The sequence below is a fragment of the Amblyraja radiata genome, chromosome 23, assembly GCF_010909765.2.
Source record: "Amblyraja radiata isolate CabotCenter1 chromosome 23, sAmbRad1.1.pri, whole genome shotgun sequence".
NCBI classification, from domain to species: Eukaryota; Metazoa; Chordata; class Chondrichthyes; order Rajiformes; family Rajidae; genus Amblyraja; species Amblyraja radiata.
The window spans coordinates 26,253,183-26,264,071 of record NC_045978.1 but is presented as its reverse complement, the minus strand read 5'-3'; positions in this window follow the sequence as shown (position 1 = coordinate 26,264,071).

Genomic DNA, 10,889 nt, shown 5'->3' with positions numbered 1-10,889 from the left:
GGCTTTGTAACTTTCTGAGGCTGTGAACGTGGTTCTGTCCATATAAATCTTGTTACTTTCTCAACTCTTGTATCAATCTGAGTTTCCTATTGAATTCACAAATACTCAAATGGAAACAAAAAATGTTTCGAATGGTGATCAGGTCAGGCAGCATCTGGGACGAGAGAGAACCCGCGCTAATATTTAATGCCTGTCATTTTACACTAGGGGCAGCACGCTGGCGCAGCGGTAGAGTTGCTGCCTCACCGGGTTCAATCCTGACTACAGGTACCGTCTGTGTGGAATTTATACCTTATCCCCGTGACCGCGTGGGTTTTCTCCAAGTGCTCCAGTTTCCTCCCACACGTCAAAGACGTACAGGTTTGTAGGTTAATTGGCTTTGCTAAAAATTGTAAATTGTCCCTTGTGCATGTCAGGATCACAGGTCAGCATGGACTCGGTAGGCCAAAGGGCCTATTTCCCCGCTGTATCTCTAAACTAACCTAAACTAAATTAATAAAACTAATAATCTTCTAAGTATATCCAGTATTTTCGGTTTTAATTTAAATTGGCTGTGTTTGCAATATCCCGCTTTTGAATTATTAAGAACTACAACATGATTGAAAGCTTCAAGGTGGGATCTCTGTTTGTAGGAGACACTAATTTCTCAGTCAACGCTGGGCCAAAGACTTTTGTTATAGATACAATCAGTATTAGTACATTCAGTCCTGTTACAGATACCGTCAGTAATTCGTCACGTAATATAGACGTTGGACATGGGGCTTGTTGACAGAGTTATGCATCCAGTCAGTACAGCCATCGTTACTTTTAATATATACACGTGCAGAACTGTAACATACAGCCAGGATTAGGCCAACAAGCCCTTCTGAAAGAAATAGAATAGAGTTTGCACATTCTTCGTGTGGCAACTTGGGTTTCCTCGGGGTGTCATAGTCATAGAGTGATACAGCGTGGAAACAGGCCCTTCGACCCAACTTGCCCACACCGGCCAACATGTCCCAGCTACACTAGTCCCACCTGCCCATGTTTGGTCCATATCCCTCGAAACCTGTCCTATCCATGTACTTGTCTAACTGTTTCTTAAATGTTGGGATAGTCCCTGCCTCAACTACCTCCTCTGGAAGATCGTTCCATACACCCACCACCCTTTGTGTAAAAAAGTTATCCTCAGGTTCTTATTCAATCTTTCCCCCTTTACTTTAAAAGCACCTTAAGGTGCTCTAGTTTCCTCCCACACTGAAAAGACATGCGTGTTTATAGGTTAATGGGCCTCTTTGTAAATTGCCCCAAGTATGTAGGGAGTAAATGAGAAAGGGGGAAAGCATAGAAATAGTGTGAACGGATGGATGATTGATGATCAGTGGGCCAAAGGGTCTGTTTCTTTACTGTCTCTTTCATACAATCAATCCTATAGCATAGAAAAAGGCCCCATTGGCACTACAAAGACACTGCTCAGAAAAGAGGTCGGAGCGAGTTGGGCCGAGGTTGGAACCACAAGGCCGGAGTCGGGGGTGGATAGTCTGGGGGGAGGCACTGAGAGCAATGGGGAACCTGACATATATATATAAACATATATAATGCATATATTTATATAATGGTATATGGACACACTGATCTGTTTTGTAGTCAATGCCTACTATGTTCTGTTGTGCTGAAGCAAAGCAAGAATTTCATTGTCCTACCAGGGACACATGACAATAAACTAACTTGGACACATGACAATAAACTAACTTGAACTTGAACTTGAACTTGAACTTGAACTTGAACTTGAACTTGACACGTGGGGGCCACCAGGAATAAAGGGGGACCCGGCATGGGGAGATGAAGAAGGGATGAGTACTTTTTTGTAACTTTGACCATTCCTTTGTGACGACTCATGTGTGTACTTTGTTTGCAAAAACAAAGATTTTCATGGTACCGAGGTACGTGACAATAAAGTATCATCATTACCAGAGGCATCATCGTATAGTCACCATGAACTATCTAGTTTCACTAATCCAGCACAAATTCCATTTTTATTCTATCTTATTGCCATTAACTAACCCCCGACACTACCATTTGTCTACATGGTAGAGGCAACCTTCATTGGGCCAAAAAATCCACTGCTCACGCGACATTGAGACGCAGGAGGAATCCAGAGCACCTGGCACGGCGTTCAAACTCCGCACACAAAATCACCAGAGGTCAGGATTGAACTGGGTTCATTGGAAATGTGAGGCAGCAGCTCTTCAAGTTGTGTCACTGGGGGACGGTTACTGTTATTACACTGCGATCCCTGCTCAGATGAACAGTGCTCTTATTCTGTGTCAGTGCTGGGACAGGCCGTTCTGACACATACAACATCAGGCATTCCAGTGCGTGTTCAGTTACTAGTAAGTATGTGGCCTGCCTCGATCCCTAGGAAATGGTATGCATTTCCAGCAGTGTGATGCAGATTTGCTGCCCTTGCCATGGCTTCCACAGCATTTACATCAAACAGAAAATCAGAGATCTTTATGCTCTTCTCATCGACAGATCATTTGCCCTAAAGACCCTTTCCTTTGAAAGCACCCACCTGATTTGCTTTGCTGTTGGATCTTGCTATCGACATGATCTCACAGCAGAACAAAACAAAATAAAGCAGGTTTTTGAAGTTATTTTTTTTAAATGCATTGGAGGAAGATTTTCAGTCAGTCAGAATCCTCGTCCCAATTTCAAGTTGCAACCCGAACTAGTTTATTTTATTTTAGTTTAGTTTAGTTTGGAGATACAGCGCGGAAGCAGGCCCTTCAGCCCACCGAGTCCGCACCGACCAGCGATCCCCGCACACACTAACTCTATCCTACACACACTAGGGACAATTCACTATTTTACCGCAGCCAATTGACCTACAATCCTGTACGTCACTGGAGTGTGGGAGGAAACCGGAACACCCGGAGAAAACCCACCCATAGAAAATGCCATGGGGAGAACATGCAAACTCCGAACAGAGAGCACCCATGGTCAGGATTGAACCCAGGTCACTGGTCCTGTGAGGCAGAAACTATACAGCTGCGTCACCATGCCGCCCCAAACTTTAGTTTTGCTTAGAGATACAGCGTGGAAACAGGCCCTTCGGCCCACCGAGTCCACACTGATCAGCAATCAACCCGTACACTCGTTCTATCCTGCACGTGTAGGGCCAAAGTCTTCTGCACCATATTCAATGATGACAGGCGCCTACACTCAAATAAACTCTTTGCACTCGTGTGAAGGTGAAAGTGTTTGCAAAATTAGCAGCGCAGTTCTTGATGGGCATTCTTTCCCTTGACCCGGTGTCATTGTACTCCAGAGATTGAGAATGGAATGCAAAGCAGGAGACGTGATTGGAAGATATATCACACTAAATATGTTTTTTTTTTAATGTTTCTTTTTTTTTTAACCTGAAATCTGCACCTTCATCAGTTTTAGACCCTTCATGCAGCAGGTCAGTGGGGAATCTGAATATATATTTAGCACAGCCAAGGATTTCTCCTTTACACTGTAGAACAGGATGCCACGATATTTTAAATGACCTGCTGAATTTGCTCTTGATTCCACGCAAGCCCATAAACTGCATTTTACACTCCAATAGAAATGATGGGGAATATAGTCATGCAATAACTTGATACACGTACTAATAGGCCAAATAAACACAAAAAGAAAAAGAATATTTCATTCAAACAAACATTTATGCCAATCTTCTTCCACCTTTAATTAATTGGTCCTGCGCCCAATTTCAATACCCTAAAAGTATCCACTTAAAAAGGGTGCACTGAGAGTGAAATTTGCACGTCACCCAGCCCTGGTATATATTACACTAATCAAACTATACTGCAGGGTGTTGGCAGGGTGTAAAAAGGGTTGTAAAAGATGTGATTCACGATGTTTCAATTTGTATAATCACATGTAAGTTATAGCCTATCGTGCATAAGTGTATCAGTGCAGCTTTATTAAACTGTTAGGTGCTCAGAATTAATTGAAAAATATTATCTGTTGAAATAATTTAAGATGGGTGGATATCCAGTTAAAAAGAACCCAATCATATCCTATGGATTAACCCTGTGAGGTCAAAAGCATGATTGCTGCTCCAGCGTCAATCAATATGACAAGCAATAACCTTCTTAGATTACATCTCGAGTAATGGAGATGGTGCAAGCGTATTACTGAGAATTATCATTCGGGAAATGCAAAGTGCAGAACATGCAAAAGTGATCGAATCCCAAACCTTTACATTTTGTGCAAGGCATTACGCTGCAATTTGCAAGCAGGGAGGAGATCAATATGTCTAAATAAAGGTCTGGATAGAGTGGATGTGGAGAGGATGTTTCCACCAGCGGTGGGGGTCCAGGACCAGATTCCTAGAATAAAAGGACGTACCTTAAGGAAGAAGGAGAGGAGGATTGCCTTTAGTCAGAGGGTGGTGAATCGGTGGATTTCATTGCCACAGAAGGCTGTGGAGGCCAAGTCAATGGATATTTTTAAGGCAGAGGTTGATATATTCTTAGTAGGAAAGAACTGCAGATGCTGGTTTAAATCAAAGGTGGACATAAAACGCTGGAGTAACTCAACGGTACAGGCAGCATCTCTGGAGAGAAGGAATGGGTGACGTTTCGGGTCTCGACCCAAAGCTTCACCTATTCCTTCTCTCCTGAGATGCTGCCTGGCTATCCCGCTGAGTTACTCCAGCATTTTGTGTCTACCATTGATATATTCTTGATTAGTACGGGTGAAAGGGGTACTAATGAAAATAGGTCCATTGTGAAAACACAAAGTGCCAGAGTAACTCAGCGGGTCAAGGAATGATATCTGTGGAGAGAATGGATTGATGACATTTCGATGGGGATCTAGTCTGAAGAACACTCCCAACCTGAAACGTCACCTATCCATTCTCCCTACAGATGCTGCCTGACCCGTTGTTACTCTATCATTTTGTGTTTTGCTCAAGATTCCATCGTCTGCAGTTCCTTCTCTCGATTCACTGTTACCATTGTGAGAGCACCACAGTGGTGCAGCGGTAGAGTTGCTGTCTTGCAGTACCAGAGACCCAGTTTGATCCTGACTGTAGGTGCTGCCTGTACAGAGTTTGTAAGTGCCCCGGTTTCCTCCCTTACCCCGAAGATGTGCAGGTTTGTAGGTTAATTGGCTTCTGTAAATTGCCCCTAATGTGAAGGATGCAAAACTGGGATAACATAGAATTAGTGTACATGCGATTGTTGGTCAGCACAAACTCAGTGGACCGAAGGGCCTGTTTCCACACTGCATCTCTAAACTAAATTAAATCTATGACAAAAGCTCTCTCAATTATTTAGAAGATAATGGGGCAATGTGCGAATAATTGAAAGAGATCCCCTGGGCTACTGGGGAGATCTATTTCCCAATGCAGTGCAATGATACAAGCCAACAACAACTTTCATTTCTGTAGAGCCTTTCGCATAGTAAAAACTTCATGAGGCTATTAATTGGTCTGTTATCAAAATATGTTGACTCCCAAATATGTTTGCCTCATGTTAGCTGATCGGTAGACAGCTCGAGCATGGAAACAGGCCCTTCGGCCCCCAGAATCCAAGCCAACCACCGATCACCCTTTCACACTAGTTCTATGTAATCCCACTGTCTCATCCACTCCATATAACCATATAACCATATAACAATTACAGCAAGGAAACAGGCCATCTCGGCCCTACAAGTCCGTGCCGAACAACTTTTTTCCCTTAGTCCCACCTGCCTGCACTCATACCATAACCCTCCATTCCCTTCTCATCCATATGGATATCCAATTTATTTTTAAATGATACCAACGAACCTGCCGCCACCACTTCCACTTGAAGCCCATTCCACACCGCTACCACTACACACTAGGGGCAATTTGCAGAAGGACAATTAACCAATAAACCAGTACATCTTTGGGAGGTACACAAAATTGCTGGGGAAACTCAGCGGGTGCAGCAGCATCTATGGAGCGAAGGAAATAGGCGACGTTTCGGGCCGAAACCCTTCTTCAGACCCATCTTTGGGATATGGGAGGAAACCCACGCGGTCATGGGGAAAACGCGCAAACTCCACACAGACTGCACCCGAGGTCAGGATCGAACCCGGAGTCTCTGGCACTGTGAAGCAGCAGCACTACCAGCTGTGCCACTGTGCCACCCCCAAATTAAGAATGGGTATGCAAAGAAAATAAACACACCTCCGGGAATTACAAACTTAATTTCAGACTTTCTCTGAAGATGGTCAGAAAGTCATTCCGACTATTATTAAAGTGTCAAATCTACACTAGTCACGAAAGGGTTAACCTTTGCTGCACAGCCTGTAATGAGAGATCATCTGTCTGCTGTTCTTGCAACATGCAGAAAAAGCAACCTGCCTCAGTGCTGTTTTTCCGATTTTCTAATGCTGTCAAAGTTGATAGTACAGTTTGGAAGGCTTCCAAAAAACAAATGTAACTTTTATTGTGCTCGCAGAATTTCCTCCTCCCTCTACTCCCAACCCCATGCTGCCCCACCCCCCATCTTTTCAATGATAAAAAAAAGCTCCTTTCTGCTTTTATATCAAGGCCGTGGCAAATCATCTGCTGGCTTCTTGAAGCAAAGTAAGCCAAGCCCGTGCCACATTAAACAACAGCATTTAAGAAAGCACCTTTAACACTGCAAAAACATCCCAAGGCTCTTCACGGGAGCATTAGCATACACAGTATTGGACTTGGGCAGATGACCAAAAGCTGATCAAAGGAGGCAGATCTTAAGCAAGATCTTAAAAGCAGAGAGGGGAAAAAGGGAGAGTGAGACCATGAGAGAATTCCAGAGTTCAAAGTAACGATGAACCCAAAGGCCCATCCTTAATGGCAGATCAATTAAGTCTAAATTTGCACAGTTATTTTGCCAGGTTATGGGGCGGGAATAACACACAGAGGTAGGCACCATGGAAGGATTTGAAAAGGAGAATAGGAATATCAAAATCAAGCTACTGGTGAACCCAGAGATCTGTTTAATCTGTGAAACATCAACACAAGGAGTTTAAATTGATCATTAAAGAATCAGGTGAGTGGGACACATCACTACACCCACCAGTCCTGATGCATCAATCAGGCATGGCTGGACTTGCTAACTAACAGCCACACCCCCGGAAACCAGTCCTCGGGTCAGCCACAGCCCGAACTGCTCAGTAAATCTTCTCGGAAAAACCTGCCGCTGCCTAATTATTGTAATGTATCATGACTGCTGCTCCGTATGCACTGATTAGCATGAACATAACCAATTGCATTGTAATTAAAGAGCCGTTGACAAAAGAAAATAAACAAAATCTAAAATGCATTTCAACATGATAAGAACAAAAAAAATCATTGCACGCTTAACGCATCACATGAAATTAAACTGACAGCAGTCAAAACAGTTTATTTGTCTGAAGAAGGGTCTCGACCCGAAATGTCACCCATTCCTTTTCTCCAAAGAAGCTGCCTGACCCGCTGAGTTACCCCAGCATTTTGTGTCTATCTTCAGTTTATTTTTAAGACAGGTTAACTCTTTCCAATAAAATACTGGAGAGAGGAATTAATTTGAAAATTCAGGTCAGCCTAGTTGGGGTTTATTAGCGTTTTCTCGAGGGTGAGAGATTTCTGTTGCAGGTTAGGACCAGGGAAGAGGAGGTGTTCCCCTTCGAGCAAAGGTTGAGATGGAATCTAATTGAGGTGCACAAGGTCTTGACTGGTGTAGTGGGAGACACAGAGGGAAGCTGGTCCCATTGATGAGGCATTGATTTACCATTTTGGATAATAATTACAAGGGGATTGAGAATAAAGAAAGTAAACAGAGAATAATTGTTATCCAGACCTCATTGCCTATATGGTTGGTGGTAACATATTCAGCGCTTACAATAGTGAAAGCGAGAGAGATTTCAAAGTGAATTTCACAGTGGTGCAGCAGTAGAGCTGGTACACAAAAATGCTGGAGAAACGTTGCCTATTTCCTTCACTCCTAGATGCTGCTGCACCCGCTGAGTTTCTCCAGCATTTTTGTGTACCTTCGATTTTCCAGCATCTGCAGTTCTTTCTTTAACACAGCAGTAGAGCTGCTTCCTTACAGTGTCAGAAACTCCGGTTCGATCCTGACTACGGGTGCTGTCCGTACGGAGTTTGTTCATTCTCCCTGTGACCGCGTGGGTTTTCACCGGGTGTTCTGGTTTCCTCTCACATTCCAATGACGTATGGGTTTGTAGGTTAATTTGCTTCTTTAAATTGTTCGAACTGTGCAGGTAGTGTAGAGATGATCGTTGGTCGGCACTGACTCAGTGGGCCGAAGGGCCTGTTTACATGCTGTATCTCCCTAAAATTAAAACTAAAACTAAATTGGCAAGGTTGTGTGAAAGGACAAGGGAACGGGACTGATGGAATGGTTTTTATTAGGAGTCAGCATACACTTGACGGGCCAAATGGTCTACTTTTTGTGCAATGCAATTCCCTGATAAACAAGTACTTGGACACAGCATTAACCAGAATGACTAATTGACAGGGTGAGATGAAGGTGGCTGAAAGGAAGTTTGAGGGTACAAATTGAATGTCTTAGGAAAGCTGACCTGACTCTGCACTGTGGATTTTGTTAATTCTATACTAACTCGTAAATAAGCAACATTTCCAGCTAAGACTTTAAACCATTGCAGCAGAGTGTGGCTACATTTATAGCCTGCTTTCATCACAAACTGTTGGCCATGAACTGTTCTCCCACAGTCTCTGAGGGGCAATAGCTATCATTTTGACTTTGTACAATAGCATAAACACATATTCTAATCTATTCTTCAAAGTCAATAGAACAGAAACAGAGACTGCTGTAAAAAGAGATACATCAACTCCTCTCTCGGCATATGCTTCTGTGTTCCACCAAGTCTGGCTTCTTGTGAATCCTTGATCCACATCACAGTAACGCTGGCACCATAGAAGGAATGTATCGCACCCTGGCATGACAACTGCTCTGCCTCAGATCGCAAGAAATTGCAGGGAGTTGTGGAGGCAGCCCAGACCATCACGCCCACCATTACAGGGTGGCACGATGGTGCAGCGGTAGAGTTGCTGCCTCACAGCGCCAGAGACGTGGGTTCGATCCTGACTAGGGTTTACTGTATGTGGGGAGTTTGTGCGTTCTCCCTGTGATGGAGTGGGTTTTCTCCAGGTGCTCCAGTTTCCTCCCACATACCAAAGACGTACAGGTTGGTAGGTTAATTGGCTTCGGTAAAAATAAATTGTAAATTGTCCCCAGTGTGTAGGATAGTGCCAGAGTACGGGTGATCATTGGTCGGCACGGGCTCGGTGGGCCGAAGGGCCTGTTTCTGTGCTGCATCTCTAAAAGCCATTATCATATCTGTCGCCACCACCACTACTGGTGTTGGTGTTCATGGTGATCCTGAGAGACAGGTGAAAGACGGCAGCCAAGCCAACTCATACTGCTTTGATTTATCCTCCGGTAGTTAGTTGCAAACAGGGCAAACTAAAACCTACAGGTAGTTCACTAATGTGACTTTTCACATAGTTTACAATTGATTATACAAACATGAAGATAGGGAGGCAGAAAATAAGGAATAGCGGCAATGAGTAAAACTAATCTAAGTGCTCTTAAAATTCATCATGGGCTGTGAGATCAGTCAAGCAGGGAGTTATTATGTTACAAGTGTTAGCTCTGTGATTGAATATGACACTTGATCCCAAAAGGTCAGAAGGCTAAAATTTTATTAGGTCCAGAACTTGGCTTCAAGCCTTTGAAAGTTGCTCCAGTCTATTTCCACCTTTCTCCCAAATTGTAGTTTGCAGGGAGCTCGAAACGCAGATGCAATCAGCGAAAATCTTGGCCCCGCTAATATTTTCACTAAGTTGTGAGAACATGCTGTGGAAGTTGTGTAATTTAAACTGTACAAACTGTTCAGTCAAAGCACTTCTGGTGAATTTTGTGAACATCAGATAAGGACTGGGTAAACACTGGATAATTCCTTGATTGAAGGTGCTAGTAATGGAGCGCTTGGCAAAGATAATCGTAGCAGCCCCGATGAAAGTTGCAATTTCATGCCATGTGCAAGTAAAATAGGACGAGAGAGATAGGGGTTAAAAGGTGCGGGTAGTCAAACATTAATGCAGGCTGCTCGCTGTGCTGGACAAGCCTGAGCCAGTCTGAGTCCCAGCGATCACTCACTCACAGCAAAGCAGAGGAACCTGTTTAACTGGCTGGTCTAACCGACCCTGCATTGTGGTGTACAATATCAGTGGCTGGGCCTAAAGATAAGCCGGGAGGTGAAGGAAGACCCGTAAAAAAGGCATAAACAGCAATTATCAATGTCAGGCTACCATTTTCAGCTCTCTGCCCTGAAACTGCTGAAAGTTGAGACTAGCTCTACGTTTCCCACCACTTTCCACTGGCAAACCATTCACCTTCACCCCTCCACTCAACGACTCCCCTCACTCAATCTCTCAATAACCGCCACTGCAGTAAAAACGAGGCACAAGGAACCGCAGATCTCGAAACTTGAGGTGGCACGGTGGTGCAGCGGTAGTTGCTGCCTTGCAGTGCCAGAGACCTTGGTTCGATCATGGCTATGGGGTGGTGTCTGTATGTAGTCTGTACTTTCTCCCTGTGATCGTGTGGGTTTTCTCCCGGTGTCCTGGTTTCCTCCCACACTCCAAAGACGTGCAGGTTTGGAGGTTAATTGGCTTTGGTAAAATTATAAAGTTGTCCCCAGTGTGTAGGATAGAGTTAGTGTACGGGATTGCTGGTCAGCATGGGCTCGTTGGGCCGAAGGGCCTGTTTCCATAATGCATCTCTTCGCAAGAAGGAAAAGCAGATGCTGGTCTATACCGAAGATAGACACAAAGAGCTGGAGTAACTCAGCAGTTCAGGCAGCATCTGTGGAGAACA